Here is a 27,540-nt window from a genome sequence, read left to right as displayed (position 1 = left end):
GATTGTTTCCCATGCTCAGATGCTCAATCTCAAGCTGTGGTGTCTGGCAGAAATAAAACACTGAGGGTGTCAAGAACTGGCACTAGTGTATTTTTTGTTGCTTCAAAGCACGTCTGGACAGTTCTTTGTTTTTCCATACAAAAGTAAGCTTAGGAATGCTTTGCTTCATTCTGGGTCAGACTGCCTGCAGATATAAACCCTTTCATCTGCTGCTTTATTGCCAGTTACATTAAATACAGTGTATGACAAGAGTTTGTTAACACTGTACTATAGTCAACATCTGTGTGAGCCTATATGATAGTCCCCATGCAGAAAAAGGTTGAAAGAAAGGCAATAAAAAGGAGATGATTACAGTGAAAGTGAAAAAGGAAATCATCGAGAAGTAGGAAGAAGGTACATGAGTGGCTGAAATTGCAAGATTATAAGAAGTCTACATCTGCACCTCATCTGCAGAGGAGAAGGAAAAAAAGACGGAGGAATAACTCACTTCAAATGAAGTTAGTGAGATGTGTAAAATGTGGGAAACAGTGCAGACTTTTATAGAAAAGCACTACCTGAATAAGGCTGTAGCAGTGCAAGAAATTCATCTATTTAACAACAACGCAAAGTCCCATATCCACAAAACCCTCAAAAGGAGGCAAAAGCAAGTGTCATTGGATAGGTTCTTTGTTAAAGTGGCATGAATAGAAAAAGATTCAAGTGGGACAATAGATAGTAGTGATTCCATTAGTGTTTTTTTGTTCTTTGGGTACCTACTGTTAGTGAAATTACTATACCATATGGTAATTCTGTTTTTAATTTAGAGGAACATCCATATTGTTTTCTACAGTGGCTGCACCAGTTTGTATTTTCACCAAGAGTGCACAAGGATTCCTTTTTCTCCAGGTACTTGCCAACACTTGTTTCTTGTGTTTTTTATTTTAGCCATTCTGACAGGTGTGGAAAGTTATCTCATTATGGTTTTGATTTCCATTTCCCTTATGATTGGTGATATTGAACATCTTTTCATGTGTATGTTGGCCATCTGTATATCTTCTTTGGAGAAATGTCTGTTTTTGTCTTTGGTCCATTTTTTAATTGGATTATTTGTTTTGGTTGTTGAGTTGTATAAGTTCTTTATACATTGGATATTAACCTTTTATCACATATGTCATTTGCAAATATCTCCCCCTATTCTGTAGGTTATCTTTAAAAAAATTACTGCATCCATTCTTAATAAAGACCCTCGAGAAAGTTGTGATAGAAGGAACTTACTTAAACATCAAAAAAGCCATCTATGAGAAGTCCTCAGCTAACACCATCCTCAATGGGGGAAAACTGAGAGCTTTCCCCCTGATATCGGGAACACGACAGGGATGTGCACTCTCACCACTGTTGTTTAACATAGTGCTGGAAGTCCTAGCATCAGCCATCAGACAATAAAAGGCGTCAGAACTGGTAAAGAAGTCAAACTTTCACTTTTTGCAGACAACATGATACTCTACATAGGAAACCTGACAGACTCCACCAGAAGCCTACTAGAACTGATCCATTAATTAAGCAAAATTGCAGGGTACAAAATCAATGGACAGAAATCGGTTGCATTTCTATACACTAAGAATGAAGCAACAGAAAGAGAAATCAAACTGATCTCATTCACAATTGCACAAAAAAACATAAATTACCTAGGAATAAACCTAACCAAAGATATAGGAAATCTGTATGATGGAAAGCTGTAGAAAACTTATGAAGGAAATTGAAGAAGACACAAAGAAATGGAAAAACATTTCATACTCATGGATCAGAAAAATAAATATTGTTAAAATGTCATTACTACCCAAAGCAATCTACACATTCAATGAAATCCCAATCAACAGTGCACCAGCATTCTTCTCAAAACTAGAACAAACCATCCTAAAATTTGTATGGAACCACAAAAGACCCTGAATAGCCAAAGTAATATTGAAGAAGAAAACCAAAACAGGAGGCATCGCCATTCCAGACTTTAGCCTCTATTACAAAGCTGTTATCATCAAGACAGTATGGTATTGGCACATAAACAGACACATAGACCAATGGAAAAAATAGAGAACTCAGAATTGGACCCGCAAATCTTTGGGCCAACTAATCTTTGACAACTAAATTGGCCAACTAATCTTTCACAAAGCGGGAAAGAGTATCCAATGGAAAAAAGACAGCCTCTTTAACAGATGGTGCTGGGAGAACTGGACAGCAACATGCAGAAGAATGAAACTATACCATNACCACCTCACACCAGTCAGAGTGGCTAAAATGAGCAAATCAGAGAACTCTAGATGCTGGTGAGGATGTGGAGAAACAGGAACCCTCCTACACTGTTGGTGGGAATGTAAACGGGTGCAGCCCCTGGGAAACAGTGTGGAGGTTCCTCAGGAAATTAACAATAGAACTCCCCTATGACCCAGTAATAGCACTGCTAGGAATTTACCCAAGGGACACAGAAATGCTGATGCATAGGGACACATGTACCCCAATGTTCATAGTAGCACTCTCAACAATAACTAAAACATGGAAAGAGCCTAAATGTCCATCAACTGACGAATGGATCAAGAAGATGTGGTTCATCTATACAATGGAATACTACATGGCAATGAGAAAGAATGAAATCTGTCTATTTGTAACAACATGGCTGGAACTTGAGGGTGTTAAACTGAGCAAAATACGTCAGGCAGAGAAGGACAGATACCATATGTTTACAAGTGTAGGTGGATTAGGAGGAACTTAATAGAGGACCATGGGGGAGAAGAAAGGGGAAAAATTGTTGGAGAGAGGGAGGGAGGCAAACCATGAGAGACTCTTGAATGCTGAGAACAAACTGAGGGCTGATGGGTGTGGGGGAGGGGGGAAGGGGGGTGATGGGCATGGGGGAGGGCATTTGTTGGGATGAACACTGGGTGTTATATGGAAAACGACTTGACAATAAACTATTTAAGGAAAAAAAAAGAAAAATGTTGCTATAGCTGATTTCAGAGAAATTACTTCCTGAATTTTCTCCTAGGATTTTTATGGTTTCAAGTATCACGTATGGTTTCAAGTCTTCAATACATTTTGTGTTTATTTTTTCATATGGTGTAACAAAGTGGTCCAGCCCTATTCTTTTGCATGTAGCTGTCCAGTTTTCCCAGTGCCATTGTTGAAAAGACTGTTAAAAATTGGATATTCTTTCTTGCTTTGTCAAAGATCAATTGATCATATAATTTTGGGTTTATTTCTGGGTTTTCTATTCTGTTCCATTGATCCATTTGTTTATTTTTGTGCCAGGACCATACTGTTTTGATTACTTTAGTTTTCCAGTAAATCTTGAAATCTGGAATTGTGATACCTACAGTTTTGTTCTTTTTCAAGATTGCTTGGGCTATTTGATGTCTTTTCTGGTTCCATACAAATGTTTGTATTATTTGTTCTAGTTCTTTGAAAAATGCTGTTGGTTTTTGGACAGGGATCACATTAAATGTGTAGATTGCTTTGGGTACTACAGACATTTTAACAATATTTGTTCTTCCAGCCCATGAGCATGTGATATCTTTCCTTTTTGTGTGTGTCATCTTCAGTTTCTTTCATCACTGTTTTATAGTTTTTGGAATACATCTCTTTCCTTGGTTAAGTTTATTCATAGGTGTTTTATAATTTCTGCTGGCATTGTAAATGGGATTGTTTCTTAATTTCCTCTCCTTTCCAGGCAATCAGAATGACTTTCACTTCTTTTAAAGTCATGCTTTATTTGGTCAGAACTTTCCAAGATAATCTCTCTTTTCATTGACTCAAAGTCATCTGATCAGGTGACTTTAATTATTTCCACAAATCCTTTCTGCAGTATAATGTAATATAATCATGGAAGTGATATATTATCACATTCTCAAATCTCACCCCTACTCAAAGGAAGAGGATTCTATAGGTCATGTACCCTGGGGGTGGGGATCATGGAGGCCATATTAGTATTCTTCCTGCTATAGTGATTCCTTAGCATGAGAGATTGACCACATTTACCCCTCATTATACTGCATTGATTTACTTGCTTGTACGAGCCTTTCATTGTTTATAACCCCAGGTTCCTCTACATCATTGTATACCACATAGTAAGTGTTCAGTAAGTATTTATATAGTTAATTAACAATATATAAATCAACATGGTATTCAAGGTACAGTAAACTCCTGTGTATTCTGTAAAATAGAATATCATGAGTGATGCCTCAAATATGAGAATGAATTACTGTACAGCAATCTAATGGATTATATGCATGCAACTATTTATGAAAGAGACAAGCTAAATTAACTTCTCACAATCAAAGCAAAACACCTATTCTCACAATTAAATATTTAGAAATAGGTAATTAGAAAGAAGGGTATGCATGAGAACTTTTTGTTAAGGATAATTCTGTGTTTTTTATGTTTTTCTGTTTTATGTATTTCTGGTGAATGTTGTTCAATGCCATTTATCTTATTTTGCAAAGAAAATACTTCCATTATGATAAAATAGTATCTAGAAATGCACCATTTGCAATATACTTCAATTTCATGATGTTTCAAGGAGAAGGAACAGGTCTTATTTCTATGAATTCTCCACACTATATACCATAGCTCTTAAAAAAAAAAAAAAAAGAGGCACTTAATAGATGTTTTAATTGAAGGAACTATTTATTTTTATGCTCTTTGGAAGTAGTTTTTATTTTTACTTCTTTAACTGTACTTTGAAGTTGAAGCACTGAGTGTTCAACTTAGTACAGTTTCTTTTGCTCTTATTTTATGGGCACTAACTATATTATTTTAGAATTTCTCCAACTACCACTGTACTTTTAAAACTTTGAAAGCTTTATCTCTTATCCCAGTTCATTTTATCATCCCTTCATCCCTATAGTGGCAAAGTTACTAAGAAAATCTGGGCAGTTAAAGGACTTAATGGCTACTGGATATTTTTCTCTCTCAGATATTCAGCAAGGCACTTTTAGATAAGATTAAAGCTTTATCAAAATGTTCTTTTTTCATTGTTTACTTGTTTTGAGTATAGCAACAAATCTATCAGGCAAAGCTTATAGTGATAGCAACCTTTGGGGTACCAAAAAAGAAAAAAACAAAACAAAACACAGGAAGCATCAAATCATCGATAATGTACTTTTTTAATTGCAATGTCTTCAGAGAACATTGTTGGAGAAGAGGTATAAAGTATGAAGAAACAAAATGGGATTTTTAAGAATGCTGTCATATAACATTGCTGCCTGCTGGTGCTTTGTTAGATGAAGCATAGAAATCATAAATAACATTTCTTTCTTAAATTGTAATGTAGAGAGAGAGAGAAAGAGAGAGAGAATCACAATGATAATATGGAAGAGAATTATGAGTCTTTGCCTAGAGACTAAGTGGAATGCATTTATGCAGACAAATGCCAGGCAAGTGACAGCAGTCTGGGGGATTTGTTCATTAAGTGCACACTGACACTCTGATTCTTTCCTTCCAGGTTCATCTTGTGATTTGGAGCCATGTGAGGCTAGTAATCCTTGTGAGAATGGAGCTGTTTGTGGAGAGAAAATAGATCTGGAAACGTCTCCTCTTGGGTACGAGTGTCCACGTGGGAAAGGCTTTGCAGGTCCACACTGTGAGATCAATGTCAATGAGTGCAGTTCCAGCCGTTACCTGCATGGATATTGCTATGACAGTGAGTTCACTCAGCCGCAGCAATTCCTGTAGAGTAGTCCAACTTAGATTCTGACATAGTAATGAAATAGCTCAGTATGTAACCTTGATTATTTACTGACTTTATCCTGCCCTGAATACCAAAGCCAACACTTTTATTTTCACAAAACACCCCAACCTCTGACGAACCCATTTATGTTTTGGTGAGTCACAGTGGTAGCAAATGGGAAAATTTAATGAGATGTGGCTTCTATATTTTAATGGTATAATTAGCCATTTTTTTCTTTATTTTTAATTTTTTTAACATTCATTTTTGAGAGACTGCGAGCAGGGGACAGGCAGAGAGAGAGACGGAGACACAGAATCTGAAGTAGTCTCCAGGTTCTGAGCTATCACTACAGAGCCCAACGTGGATCTTGAACTCACAGACCCGTGAGATCATGATCTGAGCTGAAGTCGGAAGCTTAACTGACTGAGCCACCTGGAACCCCTTTTTAATTTATTTCTAATGGTAGATCTTAAGGGTATTCATTTGTAGGCAAGGGAAGTCACTATTTACAGTGATTCAAAATAAATCATTATTTTATCCCATCAGTCTCACACACACACACACACACACACACACACACACACACACACTTCCTCCCACCAAAATACGTATTCCTTTCAATTTACAGAGGAAAAGATGATATCAAGAAAAGGAAAAATTGGAGGAATGAAAGGGAGAAATAAAAAAAATTGAGTATTAAAAGATGGATTTTGGGGCACCTGGGGTGGCTCAGTCGGTTAACAAGCTAACTGTTGATTTCGCCTCAGGTCATGATCAGGTTTGTGAGTTCGAGCCCCGAATCGGGGCTTTGGGCCTCTTTCTGCTCCTCCCCCTCCTTCTCTCTCTAAAATAAATAAACTTAAAAAATTTTTAGAACATGGATTTAGTCATGGAAGAATATGCCTAAGATGATAATTTTTGTTAAGACACAGGAAAATTGACACAAAATAGCTCTGTAAAATGCATATGGCTAAGGGACATGAAGAGAAAAGAAAGAGTGAGCTAGAAGGATGTTGACAAAAAGCTGTCCATTTTATTTTGTTTTATTTTACTTCCTTTAAAATATATTTTTACACAATCCCTCAGTAAATGGATAATGTAATCAGTGAAAAAACACATTTTGCTAGAAAGTCATTTTATTTTGAAATGGTATAATTTAACTGAAATTATGAATTAATTTTCTTTAAACCAAAGCTTTGCAAATTTCTGACATTAAGGAGCATAACTGATGTTTTTCAAATGAAGTGAGGCAGCCCCAGTTTAAAAAACAGGCAGTGGGGCTTCTGGGTGGCTCAGTCGGTTGAGTGTCCGACTTCGGCTCGGGTCATGATTTCACGGTTCGTGGGTTCGAGCCCCGCATCGGGCTCTGTGCTGACAGCTCGGAGCCTGGAGCCTGCTTCGGATTCTGTGTCTCCCTCTCTCTCTGACCCTCCCCTGCTCATGCTGTCTCTATCTCTCTCTCAAAAATAAATAAAATATTTAAAAAATTAAAAAATAAAAAAAAATAAAAAACAGGCAGTAGTGGGGCCCTTGTAAACTGGAATATCTCTGTAGATATTAATGTAAAATTCACTTTTCTAACACCAATGGCAGCAAAGCAAGATAAATATTGCGGCTGTGGGCCACCTATTTGCAACTCCTGATTTTACCAACATTACCATCATTTTTCTCTTTTCTTCTTTATTCAGATTTTGTCACTCTAAAAATTATGTTTTTAAATTTGTGGAATTCTCAAATTACCTTGAAATAAATCACTATTACCATATTTCTGACTTCAAGCTCTTAGGTATTCGGGGATGCTGGGAATGACTTTTCAATTTCTATGTTCACTACAAAATAAGGAAGGGGCAAGATGCTATGCCTCAGAGAGTGGTTAGCAAAACTTTTAGGTCTAGGTAACCTAGAATAATGGTTATATATGGTTATGTATAGGGCAGTTCTGATATATTCTGAGTGACATAAATTGATAATATTCATATGATTTTTGTCAGTTGTGGTGAGCACTAGGTATTGTATGGAAGTGTTGAATCACTATATTGTGCACCTGAAACTAACATCACACTGTATATTAACTCAATAGAATTTAAAAACATAAAAACATAATAATAAAGGGAAAAAGTCTAAAATATTTTAAATTGTAATTTCTTATACAATAACAAAATATACTTTTCAAATATGCTACTTATAATGCAATGCTATATGTTAAAATTTTAGAGGTCAATACATAATGCATTATGGAAAATGTAAACTTTGGATACCTGATATATTAATCTATTTCATAATAGAATGAGCCATAATATATTTTGAACCCCACCAGGGAGATTTAATGACCAGAGAACCAAAACATTTATTAAAAATTAGATCATACATATCAATAGATAAAGCTTAAATCTAAGACATTATATTCTTAATACTTACTCAAAAATAAAATAGTTTGGTAAGCCAAACTTCCTGATTCAGTATTCATTACATGACTATATACAAGAAACAATTATTGAAATGTAAACATACAATTATAAATTTCAAATATGTTTATTCATCATATTAGCAGTAGATTATTAAAATATGTCTGTATTTTCACCATGAAGTTTTATCATTTCAGAAGCTTTGATTCAGTACAACTAATATATGATATTTGGTGTATATTTAAATATTTTTAAGTATAAAAATACATCTAGAATCATGCAGGGCTTATCTAATGAAGATTTCAATTCAAATCAAGAATATGCAATAGTGATAAACAAGAACTAATAAAAATAGTGACTGTATTTTCTGGAAAAACAGTAAAACCAAACCAGGTAATATGCTTAAAAAGTATTTCCTGATAAAATGGTGATAAGTTACCACATAGCCCCTAGTAACAAATTAGATGTGGGGAAAAACCACATTTTTTTGTTTCTTTGTTTTAAATTTTAAACAATTATGGATGTTTGTTTTTTTATTTATCTTCCCTATAGTATCCAATTTAATTCACTAGGCTCATGTGCTTCTCTTCTTAGCTACATAGCCCAGAATAGTCAACATTCAGAAAGCATATTTCTTGATAATAAAAGCAAGCCTTATTTCCTACACTAATCTCTGTCTTTCAGACCCTTTGCTAATTTTAAGTTCTCTATTCTTGTTTTTCTTTTAAAATAATTCATCTATCTGCATAGATAATATCTCTACCATAGAAAGTTAATTTGACTCTAGTTTTTCGTTACTTGCCAATTTGCATCAGTATCCAAACTTGAATTTATTTAAATACCATTATGATTGATAATACTCTATAATGCCTTCATTACATATGACATTTAATTTGAATTTCTTAACATATATAATATCATCTATAATATATAAGGAAGCACAACTTATCCCATATTTCTCATTAATTTATTTACAACTCTAATTGTATATTTATTAATTCTTTTGATTCAGTTAGATGTTAAAAACTAAAATTCTGTGCTACATGAAAAGAGTAAACTAAAATCCTATTTGAGTGCTGCCATTTTTGTGTCTCCCTTGTCTCTTCTTGACAGCTGTGGGCTGATTTTCTTTAAAGGCCCAGGTGCAAGTGCTGTACAGAAGTACGGCAGAAACCTAGAAGCCAGCTAAGTACCACACAATGTATTGAAAACACTGTTGCCATCCAGGACTTCAAAGCTTAATGAGAGCAATAGTAGGTACATGCACAGAGGCAGAGTGGCAGTGTAGATTACATAGTAAGTCTCAGGGATAATGAAGAACCCAGGGACTGACTAAAAGCAGCCATAAATCTGGCGATTCACACTGTCACCACTTCCTTAAGATGCTTCAAAGACTGTTCTTTTTCTATCATTAATGATAAAATAGAGGAAAGATTCAGATTATTACTTTTAAAAGATCATGATGAAATGTGAAAGCTCTTTTTGACTAAGGCTTAAGTAGTTGAATATCAACTTTCAGACACTACCCACTTTAATGTACTTTGTCACACACTAAAACTTTAACAACAAGTTAACTTCTTGTGTATTAAACCTAAAAGAGTCCAGGAAGGTTATTTGATGTAAAAGTAGGTATTGTTTNAGGGGGGGGGGGGGGAGAGAAGAACAAGAAGGAGAAGAAGGAGAAAAAGAAGCAACAGCAGCAGAGAAGAAGAAGAAAGAAAGAAGAGAAGAGGAGGAGAAGGAGGCAGAGAAAGCAGAAGAGGAAAACAGAGAAGGAGAAAATTGGATATTTTCATTGTTGCTTTGTAAACTGTTATCAAATGTTTATTGTGATGGCTCCAATTTCAAACTGAAATTTTAAGTTAACTAGAACTCAGCAAAAGAGTTATTTAAAACATATTGCAGAGAGCTGTGAATTCACATTTCTGAGGTTAAAAGTGAAATGCATTTAGTTGTGTAAAACATTCTTTAGAATGATTAGCATTACACATACCATTATTAAAGGGATATTATTTTCTCTTCTCTCTTGTCTTCAGTGGTTAATGGGTTCTCCTGCTCATGCAATCCGGGTTTTGCTGGCCTGAGATGTGAACAGGACATTGATGACCGCATCTTGAATGCCTGTGAGCACAATTCTACCTGCAAAGATCTGCATCTCGTTAGTATCCATGAATATTATTAATGTGTCTTAATTTGGGCTGCATAAATTAACCCATACAAATATATTTAGCATCTGTCTATATGTCATATATATATATGCTGATTTNATTTTTTCTATTCGCTATTCTATATAATTGATACAAATATTATAAAACAGTAGATTCATTCTTTGATTTTACAATTCTTGATAATATTAAATTTGTGTAAAATTTCAGAATTATTCTAAGAATGATGTTAGTCTTATATGTACCTAATTTATATAATTTAAGATATTATAAATATTTCATTGACATTTTTAATCTTAAATTTGATTTTGCCTTCTATCTTGTGTTGTATACTTCCATCAACTCCTTCATTCATCTGTGTTGGTGCTGTCCCTTCAGTACATATCCATTTGTCATCACCTTTGTCACAAGCATGTGCCATTCTGCCTTAAACGGACTGTGACACAGTTGGCAAATCAATGGGATCCCTTCAGGCTTCTCATTTTTCAGAAAGCCTGACATAAAAAATATCTACTCAAGGTGGCTTCACTGACTGGCTTCAGAAAATAAATGACATACAACACAGGTTAATGCTTGCAATAGTAGTACAGGCTTATAGTTTATCCTTTAGCAACAAAGCTGATTTTTGCAAAGGACTACAGTAGTTGAAGTTAGAAGAAAATACTTTGAAAGACAGACTCGTTTTCATTGACGTATTTTGACTATCTGTGTACTGACATTGTTTTTACAATGAGACGATAATTTGTGGCAAACTGTTTCTTTCCCACAAGGAAGGCAGGCATCCAAATGGAGAATTATGATTAATGTTTAGATGGCCATGACCAGAAATGGATAGTGCATCAGTTACCTAGCTACCATTTAAGCATATGCAGTGGCCCTATTACTTTGTCTTTGTTCCTATCAGATGCTTTGTCTTATTCATTCTAATTTCATCTCACTTTTGGGGACTCTTGAAAGAGTGGGTCCTGTGACTGTATGCTGCTCTCTGAGATGAGAGTGGAATTCTTTCTGAGGGAAGGCTTCCTTACCTGCGTATAGGATGTAAATAAAAGGTGGGTGTGACCTCTAGACCTAATGCCATCTAAATTTTTAAAAATGTGTATATATTTATTTAGAGAGAGAAAGCATATGGAAGCAGAAAAGGGGCAGAGAAAAAGGGAGAGAGAGAATTCCAAAGGAAGAGAAAGAATCCCAAGCAGGCTCAATGTTCAGCACAGAACCCAACATGGGGCTTGATCTCATGACCATGGAATCATGACCTGAGCCAAAATTAAGATTCAGTGCTTAACCAATCGAGCCACCAGGTACCCCCTAACATCTAGATTTTATACATGTAATTACTGTTGCCATTTTTATACTCCAAGGAAGGGAGTAGGGTGCTGCCTAATGATGAGTGACCATGAAGGTAGCAAAGCTGAAAGAAAAAAAACAACCCTTGTTCAATTGTTGAACTTCTGGCTGAAATCCCTTGGATCTAATAATATGATATCACATATGGCTTATTTTTTAATATGGCTTGAGTCAGAGGGTTTTTAAAAAAAATTTTAATGTTTATTTTTGAGAGAGTGAGAGACAGACAGACAGAGTGTGAGGAGGGGAGGGGAAGAGAGAGAAAGAGACACAAAATCTGAAGAAGGCTCCAGGCTCTGAGCTGCCAGCACAGAGCCCAATACAGGGATCGAACCCAAGAACTGTGAGATCATGACCTGAGCCGAAGTCAGACACTTAACTGATTGGAAGAAGTTAGCTTCCAGGACCCAGTTAAAAGGTCAGTCTTTCCTTGGAATAGATAGAGTGTGAGCATCCAAGCCTGCTAAGTTAACTATTACACCAATATTATATTAAATATTGCATTTTTAGGATAAATACTATTTAATAAAAAGTAATACATTATATAATATAATAATAAATAGAAAAAAAGGAGCAAGAGCTAAAAACTCATAACTTTGAAATAAAGACTGGCTAAAATAAACAACATAAATTGTTGAAATAAAGCAAGGTTCAGGGGCACCTTGGTGGCTCAGTTGGTTGAGTGTCCGACTGTCTCAGCTCAGGTCGTGATCTCACAGTTGTGGGATCAAGCCCCCTGTGTTGGGCTTGCTTCTGTGTGGGGAGCCTGCTTCGCTTCTCTCTCTCCCTCTTCCTCTGCCCCTACCCACTCAGGCTCTTCTTGTTCTCTCTCTCTCTCTCTCTCAAACAAAAAATGAAAGATAAAAAACAAAAACAAAAAACAAAAAAGCAAGGTCTCATAGGAGTTTCATATTTGCTAGCTTTCACCAACATAACGGAAGAAGACAAACTGTAAAATGCTGAAGGCTTTGAAGTATAAAAGATAAAGAAAGACATGGAGGGTGATGTTTCTGCAAAATATTTAATAACTGTGACAAACAGAAAGATGCCTTATTCAACCTATAAGGCTGTAAGATTTGTCAGCCTGTTGTTTTGTTTTGTTTTTGTTTTTTTATGACTAGACCTCTCTAAACCAACCCAGGCAATGCTACAGATGTTAGGCTTGCTTTTTCTTTGAATTTGGTATGGGTACACTTTAGATTAGCATTTTTACATTTGCATCATTTCCTTATGATTATATGTAGCATCATGACTGTGAGTTTAGATACAAAGCAGAAAATCAGAAGACTTTGAAACCAGGATGAGAAGTAGTTTGTCACAATGAGCCAGTTTTCTTCTTTCCCTTCTTTATGGTTCAGTAAACCTAAGAAAACAATGAGAGAAAAAAGAAAAATTTGAATGCTCAGCACATAATAAGACACAAATGTTAAGGATGGGTAGAATAGGATTTCTTTTCCCATGTAACTTTCTTAGTTACATTTGAGAATAAGTATTTCTTTGTGCTTATTTAAATGTGTATGATCAAATTATTCAAGTATTTTACCCTCTCATTTTACTTTCATTTTCCTCTGTATCTTACATGAATAATGAATGCTTAATTTTGATTACAGCAAAGAAGCAAAACTAGTGCAGCAGAACTAACATGTGGAAAGGACAAAGTTTTTTGTTCATATGCAACTACATTAAAATTTATACATATTATATATACTAGTATACTACAGATATAAATTTTCTGCCAGACACTGCAGTGCAACATCCAATTGAATTTATGTGTTTTCTAGTGAAAAATAAAGCTGCCTTTACCTTCACCACCATATGCTTGAAAGATCCACGTTGGTCATTTGAGAGTTGCTTATCTCCTCCCTTTGGGATTGGAGACTAAACGCGAGGGATGGGTCATGCTGGGATCATGAGGGAATAGGCTGTGCCCCTTAGTTCATCTTGGCTGCTTCTGAAATGCCCATTTTGTCATCCTCATGCTCCTTCCAAATATGGGTTAATCTGCCAAATGATTCCAATCCTTTCATACCAAATTTGGCTTCCAGGACCTTCTCTGCAGCCCTCAAGGACATGGTGCTTATCTAATTAGTAGTCAGATCCCAGTTGCCCCTTCAGCATATCCAATGGGAACCTCTAAAACCCAGGGTTCTGCTCTCTCTCTAGGATTACAAGCCCTCCATCAGTGTGGAACCAGTCCAGCTGCTCTCTGTCCAAATACAAAAGCCTGTATTTCTTTCATGCCCTCCCTCTCCATAAAGATTTGCTTAATCTCACTTGATGGAAATTAACAGAGACTCTGGTTTAGTGTCAGAACTTGAGAGCTCTAGAATTTTTCTAACACACATAACTGCCTAATACTCCTTGATGGGGAAAAGAAAGAAATCATTTTTGTGGTAAGGAAGATAGTAACAAGTTTTATTCTCAATATTTTTTGTTATATAGGAATATGACAAAATTGATCAAATCTCAAATGCTTTAGTTCTTATGTACAATCTGCTATGGCTTGTCATATACTAATATTGCTTTTATGTTGTGAGTCCTATAGAATGTTATCTGAAATAGCAAACCTGCAAAAAAAGAATTTTTCTTATTCATTTTTCAAAAATGATCAAGTTAAACATCTTTTAAGTTTTGCGTAACAAAAGACTAGAGAGAAGATTTGGAGATTGACTCTGACATGGATTTGTTCTATGATTTACTACAAGTTACAATTATTGGAACCATAAAATGAACTGTTAGTCCTGTCCACTAACAATATTTGACACTATTTTATTAATTTAAGAACAATACAGCTTTCTGTTCTATTTAAATGCCGGAGTACATATTTATTTAAATATGTACATAAACAAGTACATATTAGTGGACGTCTTAGTTGCATTATCAGTTTCTTCAATAAAATCAAAGAGTTGGACACAGTTGCACTTAACCAGGGGATTGCCTTTGAAAACACATGTGGTTAAAATTCTGATTCAGTAGATGGATCCAGCTAGCACCTGGATAACTTATAATTCCTTTTGATCTTGATGTGTACTTATATTTGAGAATTACTGGGCCGGGCATCTAAATGGCATTTTCTAGCTCTAACTGTCTGTGATATCCAAAGTGGAGCACAGAGGCTTTTGGTTCCTGGGTACTGACAACTCACAATTTAGCTCCTTAAAAGAGAAATAAAGGATAGTGTGAAAAATCGAGAGATTTATCCTCTGAGTTTTTAGCAGGCTATTTTGTCTTATCTTTTATTTTATTTTATTTTATTTATTTTGGATTCTTCCATTGTTTTGGGTGCTTTTGTTTTTAAGACAAAGGAATAAATATAATTTTTTCATTATAATCCTTTTGTGAGGGAGATAACAATATATTGCTTTCTCTTTACCTGTAATAACTTAGTGAAGTGTCACTCTCTGTGTATTGACATTTGCCTAATCAGAAAATCTATGCATGAAATTATAGCTTTTCATAGAGACTGGGCATAAAGATTCAAATTATATTTAAAGTATTAAAAATATTGACTGATTAATTACAGTGATATCACAAAGGTTCATTTAAGTGTTTTGATCAACTTGATTAGTTGCAATATCTTCAGTGGTGAATATTTAGCCAAAAGTTTAATCTAAATCTTGAGGCATTAGCTAACAACCAAACACATTGTTAAGAGGCATTGCAATGATGTAACACAAAATGAAGTCCTTTGGCCATGTCCATTCTAAATGACCTATTATTCTTTATGTGTAATAAAATCTGCCTATTTTTATTCCCCAAATCTCTACCTTTCATTATACAAATCCTTATTTTAAGAGTTTATTGAGAATAATTTAACATAACATTTACTTTTATGGCTGTCAGATTTCTATTGTTTCAATAATAGAGTAGATAATAAAATTGTTTTTCTTGTGTAATCCAAGACTAATATAAAATTTTAGTTCATTCATTTAATGGCTTATATAATTCTTTCAATATAGACCCCTCAAAAATAAATTTTGACCACAGTTATGATGCTTATCTGAAGTACCCTATTTCTTCCCCTCTAATCTGTTGCTTTGAATCTGTCATGGCCATGAAATAGATAATCAAGTTTGTTAGGATTATATGCAAAGTAAAAGTAAACAGAACCTGAGAAAATGTTTGTTGATCCACCTGAGTAAAGAGATACAGGAGCTTTAATAACTTTGGACTTGTAAAATCTATTTTGGAAGCTCAGACATAGTTTCCATTCTTTCTTATTCCAAGACTCATTACAGAGAAGTGAGATTTACAGGTGGTTGAATTTTGAGGTTTAAGAAATCTATCAAGCAGAACTGAATTTCATAAATATTGTGTGAGACTATAACCGATCAGAGAGAGGAATTTTCCATTTTCAGACTCTCTAATAAAAATGGACAGTTCCCAGAAATAGTCCAGGTAAAACAATGATTTAGAACTGATTGAATAACGTTTGCATTGCAAAGATCAGCCAAAATGAATCAATAAGTGGATTTATTTTCAAAGAATTATGAGTCATAGTTAGCTTCAACTTATTTCAATACAAACATTGTATTATACTTTTATATTATTATTTGTTTTCTTTACATAACTGTAACTAAGACAACTATAGGTTTCACAATTTATATTGACAATTTAGTGGATAGTTACAGTCCACAATAATTACATTTTTTTCCTAGAAACCATCTTTTCTGCTATTTGGATGGATGCAATTTTTAATTAGTTAAGTCTATATAAGACTAGTTTAAAACCATTATGTTGTGTTTATATATTCTTTCTAATAAGATAATAAGAGAGAAAAGCACACATATATACACATTTGTAAATAAGTTGACTGAACAATTTATTATTAAGTGATAAGAACAATGGTCAAAGCATACTAAGTCTTTCATCCCCATCAGTAAAGAACTCCATTATGTGCTAATCATGTCATCATAACTCCCATTGATCTGTGTGGAGTTTATCATGGTAGAAATTCCAAGAAATTTTTAATTGGAAAGTGGATCTATATTTGTGGAAGCAAGTATATGTGGAAGGGTATAGGCACACGTGTGCACAAACACAGAAAAGAGAATATATCGTTGGCCTTTACTCTTTGACCAGCCCTCTTTGATCAGTTTAAACTGATATAGTTTAAACAGATATCAAGGGGTTTCCAAAATCGAGCTCTGGAGTGCAGGTCAATTAATATTTGACTTTATTTTGGTTATAATATGTACATATTAATTATAGCTCACAGATAAGTAGCCTCTTTCTGTAAATTGATGAAAAACTTTGGTTTGAAATAGTAGAGTGGCCTGTGGAATCATCTTGATTATAGTAGGGTTAAATTTTGCAGCATGCCCTTTAAAACCAAAAGGCTGTGTGTACAAAACAGGATGGGATTTTGAGATTGATAGCTTTGCCTTCACTAGCTGTGTTACCTTGAACAACTAACTTAACTTTTCTAAGCCTCAATCAGTTCATTTTGATAATGAACATGTTAATAGCAACTTTGTTATGGGCATACTAATAGCAGAGTTGTTATGAAGATTAGATGAGATATTGCCTATAAAATGTTTAACATAGTATCTGCCACATATAAAGGAATTTACAAATATGTACCATGTTTCACGATGATGACAATGATTTAATTGTGAAGAGAGAGAGAGAGAGAGAGAGAAGGGAGGAAAGGAGTGAGAGAAAGGAAGGGAAGAAACAAAGAGGAGAAAGGAAATAAAGGATAATGAATAAGTGAATGAATGATTTGAAATGGGAGGTCTTTATATCTCCTTAACAATTTTTAGATTTTCTCATAGAGTATTAAACCCATGGAGTTTGTACTCATGCCAAGGTCCCAGAGATTCGGCACCTGCTGAGAGCTTTTGTTTTACATGATCTCAGGCTATTAGGACTCTTGAACCATCCTTTAGGGCTTGCTGTGAGATTGCTACATTTCTGGTGAAACACTCCGCATCTGATAGACACAAAGCAAAACACCTTAGCCTGATCCCTCTCTCTTCAGGCATCAGGACTTTCATCTACTTAAGGTCGCTTACATCTTAGTCCCACAGTCTTCCAGGTCAGTTCCCTTGATTTAAGTTACTGGCCTTTTCTGCTCTCTCAGAGTAAGAAAATCTCCCTTCATCAAATTGCTGTGCTTAAAAGAGTGAGACGAAAAGAAAAAAAATTATCCTCTCTACTTAAAAAAAATTGAAAGAAAAACTCAAAAGAAACCAATGTGATTGACATGAATATAAATGTGAATGATTTTGTGAATATTTAGACATAGATATTGTTATGGAATATTATTACTGATCCTGTGACTTTTTAAAAAATATACAGTCAAGGACTAATTGCTTGTCAGAAAACATAGGTACCACTTTTTTTTTAGTGTGGTTAGCCTTTCCAGGACTTCTATTATAGTTCAGGGGTATGTCATAGACCTGTATTTTACAAAGAAAAACATGATGCTCATATAAGTGAAGCAGTTTTCTCATGGTCACACAGTAATATATAACAGGGCAGGTCTGCAGACCACATGCTTCTCTCAAGATTCTCTGTGTCCTAGACCATGCTGGACCTCTGGAGTAACAGAATTTGAGTGCAGCTGTCCTCCCAACTCACACAACTAAGGAAGATGAGAATTCCAAAAGCAATTCCATATTTCAGAGACTCCTCAATAGACTCCAGCAGTCTCCTGTGCTGTTTCTAAAAATACATGCCTATTTTAGACTCACATCCTGGGGATTCTGATTTAGCAAATTGGAAGTGAGGTCAGAGTCTCTGTGTTTTTAAAATACTCCACAGAAGATTCACATGCAAAGCCATAATGCATAAGTATTGGGCTATCCATGTCCTTTGGACTGCGTGGAAAGGGTATAGCCATGGCAATAGTTTATGTTTGTAAACCTCTTTTTGGAGAACAGAGCACCCAGCTAGTACTAATCTGTACCTGAAGCCTAAAATGGGAGATGCCCAGAGAGGTGTTGAGAGAGCAGATCTATTCAGGGAATGGTCCTATCCACAGGTAATAGGATGCAGCCTTACAGACTAAATTTTAAGTGTCAGCTTCTCATCTGCAGCATAACTGGGTCCGAGGAGAATTTAGAGCTAGAATTCTAAAAAGTGAATTTAGGATTAAGATAGAGTTAGTATGCTAAACATTTCTTTCTCAAATGGGAACTTTTTATGGAAAAAGTGCTATCTTCAGCTAGAGCTGATGCTCAATTTTAGAAGTCCTAGTCATCAAGGAAGTGACTTTTAAAGGACATTGTTGTGGAAAGAGCAGACAAACCCATCGAGGGACATTGGTGAAAATTTATTTGAAAGGGTATTGAACAGAATGGGGCCTTAGGGATTTTTTCAAGAGTATACAATTTTTACTATACATATTGCTTGTAGGGTCCTTGACATTTGAAAGTGTCATGCCAGCCTATTGCTACTCAGTGAGATTTTCCTCCAAGATTTGGGTGGGTGCTTCAGATAGGAATTTCATCCAAGATACACTGGACCTTTAATGTTACAAGCAGCCTGGCATAGGCTGAGAATGGCTGTTTAATGGATCTTGGTTAAGCTTGGCAAATAACCAGAGCTGTAGAGGGAATATTGGTTAGGAAAGATGGAGTTAGTTCATTAGTAGAAATGCAGTAAGAGAAACTTACAATCTAGGTACAATTGTACTGTACCTAAGAGAAGCAATGAAACACAGGAATGGAAGTCTCTAGGCTTACAAGCGGGTTATTAGAGTATAACTTACTTCTGAACTAGAAATATAGAACTGGAAAATAATTTGCAGTCTTCAAAAAATCTCAGCAGCTTTCCTCTGTGGTAGGATACTCAGCCTGGCAAACTCATTCAATGAGAAGGTAATGGCTTCTGTAACTGAAACAAGCTATAGCTGAAGAGCTGGGGACTCAAACTACCTGAGAACTTGGATCAGTTTATCCAACTGCTTAGTACTGATTGTGGAGGAAAGAGCTTTTATTGTTCCCTCTGTAATTGTGGTTCAATGCATTTTAGAACTCGGTGTGGTATTTATTTTTGGTCAGTGAGAGTCTGGCAGAATCAAAAACAGGTTATGAGGCATAAAAAGCACTCCTGAAGTGGCATGAGAAATTAAGGAGGACTCTAGCAATAGGCACTAAAAGAAAGCTAAGAGTTGGTGGAAGTGTCATGAGGAGATAGGAGTCTGAAAGGAAATATGCAGAAATATATTGCAGACTGATGATTGCTGTCCTACGCACTTAGAGCAGGTATTTATTGCCTTGCAATAGATTTTAGAAGTCCAATTTCCATCCTTCAGAGATTAGGAGTATGTCAAGTAAATGACCTCCATTCAGAAATTGACCAAAGTGAAGGCATAAAATTTATGTTTACAGACTAAAGCTTAAATACTAAAACTATTTAGTGAAGATAAGTGTCCTCAGTAAATTAATTTTAAACAATAATGGTTTTCAGAATTTGAAATTTGAGATATCTTATTTTTAAAAATTTTATAATGTTTATTTTTGAGAGAGAGAGGCAGAGACAGAGAGAGTGCCCAAGTAGTGCAGGGGCAGAGAGAGAGGGAGACAGAGCATCCGAAGCAGGCCCCACACTGGCAGCAGAGAACCTGATGCAGAGCTCAAATTCACGAACCGTGAGATCACGACCTGAGCTGAAGTTGGACACTTAACCAACTGAGCCACTAAGGTGCCCCTGAGATACCTCATTAAATGTATGTAAGAATGAATCAATGTTTATACTAGAAAAACGTTCTTTTTACATATTGTGTTTTAATACAGTTTTAAGTATATTTTAATAAGCTAAAGCTTTACCCAAAATTTCTATTTTAATTAAAGGAAAACTTAATTTAACAAGAAAAAATCATAAAAGTAAGCCACCCCACCTTCTTTTACATTATTAGAAACTGTTATATTGATAATCAAGCATCAAAAAAATCCAAAGCTTTGGAAAACTTTTTCTAAGAGTATGAACCACTTCTCACTTTTCCCAAATGGTACTAAGTACTACATGTAAGCCATCAAGGAGTTTGCTCTTGTGTTCTAGTGGAAAGAGGGAGCAGACCAACCCTTCCTTAAAATTTACCAATCCAACTAGTTTTGTCAATGGATTTCTATCATTTGTCCACCTCGGGTTTTCTTTGATCTTGTGTGATGAATCACAATAAATACATCCACAGTACAATCAAACTTTGTTCTGATTTTTTAGTATGTTTTGGTATTCTGAGACAAATTAAGCATACTTTTAAATTAAAAGAATTTTAACTAAACCTAAAATAAAATTTAAAATAATACTACACAATTCCAAAGGAACACAATGTGCAAAACATTTTCAATTTATTACATATTTTCCAAGAGTAATTTGGCCCTTATTTTTTCTAAGAGGAGATCATTGAATGAATAAATATCCTTTTTTTAATTTATTTTTTTTGAATGAATAAAAATACTAACTCATGCAAATTTAGATTCAAAACCAAATTATAGCTAATGTCATTATGATTTATTTCATGTCTGTAAAACATCGCAGGAATCACCATGAAGTATTAGTAAATTATATATATAAATATCCTTTACCATACACATTTTAAAAGATCTTCCTGTAGTTCAAGGCAGACTCAGATTAAGATTTTTTTAATAAATTAGATTTATTTTATATTGCATTTCTGTTCTCCTTTCTGTGAATTATATATATATATATATATATATATATATAAATTGAAGTGATTCAGAAAATGTTATGTGTTGTGTATATATGTATACTTTTTTGCTATATCATATGGAGAGTTTTAGAAGAAAAGTAGATGAAACATAAAGAATGGAATGAGATGATCTTAAACAACTTGCCTAGAACCTGTGTATAAAGACTTTTTCTTGTTTATAAAGAAACATTATACAGATATAAAAATTTTGTTTTAATCAAGTTATTTATTTATCATAATAGAAATTCAAATATACCTTAATTGAATTGAGGGTGGCAAGCCTCTTGACTTGCCTAAATCTTGAAAAATATAATAGTTTAGAGAAAACTATCTGATATATAGAAAATCTCTCCTGAAATATTGACAAATCAAAACTTTTCGCCTTAATAAAAACGGAGGTGATATGAATATGAAGACCTGTGATATAAAACATGCTAGTCTCTGGAACATGTGATAAACAGGAAAAACTGAAAATAAGCTGCTGGACATTTGAGGCAGGACAAGAATATATCCAGTGATTTAGGACAGACTTCCACAGTTAGTTTTTATCTAATTTGTCTCAACCTACTTTAAAAAATACTTGTGCTACACCTGGTCTGAAATATGCATTCCGTCTAAGATTGCCAGATCCAGCAAATAAAAATACATATGTCTGAATATTGCATGGGACATACTTACACAAAAAGAATAATGAATTTTTATCTGAAATTCAAATGAATTGGGTGTCCAGTAATGTATATAACACCAGTAATACAATTGGATCTTATTTTGGAGAAATTTATGTATCAATCATCATATATGCCTACTGTGACTTTCTTATCCTTAAAAAAAAAGAGTTTATTTTTTATATCTTGCTTAGATAATGAGAGTGACTTAATTTAGGTAGAGAAGATAAAATTCTTCTAGAACCGCTTAGATTGTAGAGGGGAATAGAGAATAATGAAAGACAAGAATGCAGTAAGGAAAGTATCTCTCCCATTCTGTGTACTAGCAATTTAACCAAACAAATTCAACCAGTCCCTGAGGTGTTTACTGATAGGCTTAATTAGTCAGATCCCAAAATAATTTGTTACTTCTTGTTCACACAAGTAATGGATAGATCAAAGAAGACAAATTCTGGCCCTAAGCAAAGTTGTAACATTCATATAGGTTAAGTCCTTTCACGGGCTTTCAGTGATTTTTTTTTTTTAATATTTTTATTTATTTCTAGGAGAGAGAGAGAGCGTGAGCAGGGGAGGGTCAGAGAGAGAGGGAGTCACAGACTGAAACAGGCTCCAGGCTCCGAGCTGGCAGTCAGCACAGAGCCCGACGCGGGGCTCGAACCCACGAACCGCGAGATCATGACCTAAGCGAAAGTCTGACCCTTAACCGACTAAGCCACCCAGGCGCCCCTTTCGGCGATTTTTTGACAACAGTTGTATTTAGTGGCCATTGGCTTCTGTTCTCAGTTTTGACCTTTCATTGCATCAGTTCAGTTGCCACCTATTGAACCAATTTATATAAGGCCTGTCCTATATCTGCTCATCCATAAAACAAGAGATAATTCTTGTCACGTATATGTAAAAGACTACACCAGGTAATTAATAAATGTGATGCAGGGGAAGACCCATATATATTCAGTTTCTGATCTTGAGCAAGAATTATAGATCCCATGAATTTTTAAAACATATTATTACTGCTTTGTTAAAGGCAAAAACCTAAAATTTTCAGGAGCTAGGAAAGAAACTTCTATTTCCACTAGGAGAAACTGGTTTTGTTCTAACAGGAGTAGTGAGGAGGATGAATGAGAATAAACCTGGATTGGATCAGAAGTCCACTAGGAAAATAGACCTTGGGATGTACTGTAAGATACAGAGGTAGTGTGGATTTCTTTACTGCATAGAACATCTTATAAATCCACTGTAAATAAGTTTATGAGTGCATATTCTTTTCTAACTTAAAATCATGTCTTCTCTGATTATCTATAGCTGGCTAATTATTTTTTGTTTTCAAATAATTCCATTGTCTTGCTTTCCTTGTATACCAAGATTGATTATTACACAAAGTATTAAGCTACATTTTTTTAAAAAATTCTGTGAATAACTCTTAATAACATTTTAAAATTAATTGCAAAATTACTGCATATTCTTTTGTAGAGAGTTTAGAAAGTGGGAGGAAAAGACATTTTTTTTAACGTCGTTTCAAATTTTACTACCAAAAGAACAGTAACCAGTATATTTCTGTTTCAGGATATTGTTGTGGAAATTATTGCCACATACCTTTTAGTTTCAGTTGTTTAACAACCTACCTGCTCCTTTAGAAGATACATCATCCAGTGGGATAATTAGTTCAGAATGGGGTCATCTCTCCTTCAAGATTGGAAGAGTAAAACAAGAGTGATTTAATTGGAGGCCTAGAGACTGAATCTGGCCTTGCAGATCTTTGGTTTGGCACCCATTAGTTGATCTGTAATGATTTATGTTTGAATTATCCTCCAAAATTTAATATTAGAAAAAATATTTTATAAAACTCAGAATGTTCATTTTCTTTGGAAGACTCAGGATACTCGATATGTCCAGGCCAGATTGTAAGATAGAAGGAATTCCTGGAGTTGGTAGTCTCTCATGCTTTAGATGACACTCTACCTTTCTGCTTGGTCAGTTTACTAATTACCAAGGCCCTCTACCAGGTATAAAATATGCTGGTATCTAAACACTACAAAATAGTGAAAGCTTGTCCCAAGGGCTGATTTTCCTCGGATTCATGGTTTCATGAATTCTCCATTTAAAAACTAGGCTATAGGCTATTCTTCCTCTAAGGTCCAAACAGTGAGAAACTACCCCCAAACAGGGTCAAAACTTAGAAAAAAATAATGAAGAAAATGTTCTTTACTTTTTGGAAAAACAGCATGTTCATTTTAGAGTAACCTCATTAACATGTACTAGTACAGGGAAAAGAAAAAGTGAAGGGTTCCTTAAAGAGGCTTCATAATAGAATCAGAATATCTTTTAAGTAATGATTTAAAATTTTGTGGACAGCAATTCTTTTAATTTTATCCATTTTATGTTGGGAGGGTCATCTTTTGTGAGTAAAAACATCTACATACAGTTTGTTTGTTTGGTTTTTTTTTTGGTGGCAATGTTGCTGTGGATTCAAATGAGTGTCTATATATTTATTATCTATCTGTTTATCTTGACACAAATAGCACATATATGTCTTCATTTCTTATATTCACACTGAAATATAAGTAGATTAATTGACATAATGCAGTTATCTATCTTTTTTATGTCTTCACTAGAGAAAAAGTGCACTCTACTGAGACAGATTCAGTTAATTAAGTCACTCTTACTTCATGTTGTACATTATTCTGTTTAGGCAGCATAACAACCCTGTTGACATTTTGCCCATGGGCGACCTCTTTCAAAGCTAATTCCTATTCGGTTGTCCTCCGTAAGTGAATCAAAAGATAAAGTATAATATGAACAATTTGTCTTATTAAGGATCCAGAATATCAATGTGAAGGAAAAATAAAACTGACTTAAGTTCATAATGTAATAAAATAAGAACCATTTAATACATGACATCTGTGTATTTAATAGATTTATGTTTGACATCAATTCCTCTGGCACAGACAAGCATCATACGGATTTTTTTAAATTTCCCAAATAGATTTATTTGAATTTACCTATTTATTTATTTTGAGAAAGAGAGAGTGTAAGCAGGGGAGGAGCAGAGAGGAGGGTGAGACAAAATCCCAGGCAGATTCTGGGCTGTCAGCACAGAGCCCAACGCAGGGCTCAGTGTCATGACATGAGATTATGGTTTGTACACTTAACCTACTGAGCCACCCAGGCACCACCTGAATAGATTTAGATCTTGTTACTAAGAAGGTGAAAAATAAGGATTCTGTTTAAATTAAATACAAAAAGATAATTATTAATAATATTTGTATGGAGGAATTTACTGAAAAGTTGCTAATTTATTAAGTATAAATGTAACTCAACAAAATAATTGGAAAATTTTTTGCATAAATTATAGAGCAGATTTTCAGTATTTTCTAAGACAGCTACCATCAACTCTAAATAATGAAATATGTACTTAAAGTTTTAATATTTAAGGGGCGCTGGCTCAGTCTGCTTAAGCATCAGACTCTTGGTTTTGGCTCAGGTCATGATCTCATGGTTTTGTGAGTTCAAGCCCCATGTGGGCTCCCTCTCTGATTGGGATTCTCTGTAACTCTGTCTTTCTGCCCCTCCCCCACTCACACTGTCTCTGTGTCTCTTAAAATAAATAAATAAACATAAAAGTATTAATATTTAATAAAATTAAGTCTTTTAAAACACTTCAAAATCATTTTTAAATTAAATACATTCATAGGGGTTAAATCTGTCCATTATTATATAAATATAATAAATCACCATTCGAACTCAACTGCAATGGATATCTATATCCCTACTGAGTTAAACTTTTGCCAACAGTCTCCAAACTTCTTTGATTTTGTTCTTCTATCAATAAAACATTTTTAAATTTATTTCCAAATATATGTTATTTATAAATTATTTATGTGGCTTACTTCACTAATAAAATTTAAAAATACACACAAAATATAAATAAAAATGTAATATAGTCAATGAACCCAAATTTTATTATGTTATATTATTAGTAATCTAAAAATTCTGCTTATTTAAGGTTAGAATTGATGAATACAGTATAGTTAAATGTGCTGTCTTCCCTTTTTTGGTCTTCCCATAGTAATTTGAAAGTTAGCTTCAAATTTCAATTTATTAAAATATTTATTTTAAGGACTGAGCAAGATGAAGAAGACACTATACAGTGGTACTTAGTTAAAAATAGGTAAAATATAACATTGGTTGTACTTACTAAACCAGTACATTGGCATTTGGACCACACACACTAAGTATGTAAGTCCTGTGTTAGGAAAGAGGAGATACTACTGCTGGCCTGGTCCTCTGCTCTGTTTCCCTTTTTTACTACAGGTACTAGTGTGGCTGGATGTTCCTGAAATCTATGGTTTCTTGGTTAAAAAGTAACTCTCCTACAGTGAGGCAATTTGCTTAATTTTTTTTTAAATTGTTTGGAGACACTGCCCCTGATAATATCAGACAATGGCTCTGTCAAGGCTTAACTCTCTTCTCCGTCTGTCACTTACAATCCCTTCCTTTGCTGGATTATGCATCCTAGCATTTTCTTTTAGCCCAAAGCCAGAGAGGAAACCCTCTTGAGAGAATCTGTTTAAAAATGGTCTGCAGTGTTTCTTCCATTTCTTTGAATTCCACTACGACTGAGGCAGTATGACAAAGTGGTTAAGATATAGGGTCTCAAGTCTAACTGCTGTGTTAAAATTGCGGCTCAGCCATCTAGAGGCTCCATAACTTTGGGCTAATTGTATCTTTTTTCTGTGCTTCAGTTTCCTAAACAATGTGAGAAAAGATGTGGACATGGTTTTGGAAAGAATTGCTATTTTTGTGAGGTGATCAGGAAAAGTTAAAAGGTGGTATTTAAGGAAAAATCTTTAAAAAGTGAGGAAGTATGGCATATGGATATGTTGGGGAGACTAGTCAAGGTGAAGCAAACAGCATGTGTCAAATTCTTGAAGGAAAAGTATGTTTGGTCTGGGAAGAAACAGAAAAAGAGAAGGGAGAGGCTCGCACAGGAAAAGATGATCAAGGAGTAATGAGCTCCAAAAGAAACTATGGAGACAGCTGATGAGAGACCAAGTATGCTATTACAAAGAATCTGTTTTAAACTCTGAAAGAGGAGGGAGGCAAATTGAGGACCCTGAGTAGAAGTGTGACAAAATCTGACTAGATTTATCTTTTCCTGGGGTTTAGTTCTCCCTTTGCTCTACCTCATGATATTCTCATTCAGTGGCTTTACCTGTTCCCCATGTAAGCTTCTTGGGGGCCAGAACCATTAATTATTTATCTTTGAATCTACAGAGCTTTGTATGCTGTCCAGATTAAAATAGATGTTCCACAATGATGTGCTGGAAGAATGAATTACAAACAAGAGAAAAATTCAGTCTTGAATTAGTCAGCTGAGAGAAGCAAAAAGAGCTGTGTTATGAAATCCGATAGATTTTATATATTTGTTCAGAAACACTGACTCTGTGACCTTAGGGCAATTATATAATTACCAATTCATTCATCAGTACTTTTTTATTTAGTACTGTGAACAAAATATGGATCTCTTAAATTATCTGGGACTTAGTGTCCTTGTTTTTACAATGAGAGCTATACCTACCTGTAAAGTCCTATTCTCTCA

General features: G+C 34.7%; 1 long non-coding RNA gene across 1 annotated transcript in view; it reads left to right on the top strand.

Moving 5' to 3' along the window:
* The first annotated feature begins 5,532 nt into the window (after positions 1–5,532).
* LOC144226833 (uncharacterized) overlaps positions 5,533–27,540 on the top strand; it is a 46,965-nt gene continuing 24,957 nt past the window's right edge. The window contains exons 1-2 of the long non-coding RNA XR_013333749.1: positions 5,533–5,668; positions 10,137–10,258. This is a non-coding gene — a long non-coding RNA (uncharacterized LOC144226833). The remainder of the gene's footprint in view (positions 5,669–10,136; positions 10,259–27,540) is intronic.

This window comes from Crocuta crocuta, unplaced genomic scaffold, assembly GCF_008692635.1.
Source record: "Crocuta crocuta isolate KB4526 unplaced genomic scaffold, BGI_CrCroc_1.0 scaffold33, whole genome shotgun sequence".
NCBI classification, from domain to species: domain Eukaryota; kingdom Metazoa; phylum Chordata; class Mammalia; order Carnivora; family Hyaenidae; genus Crocuta; species Crocuta crocuta.
Note: the sequence above shows the minus strand (reverse complement) of the source record. Positions and strands in the feature narration are given on the sequence as shown.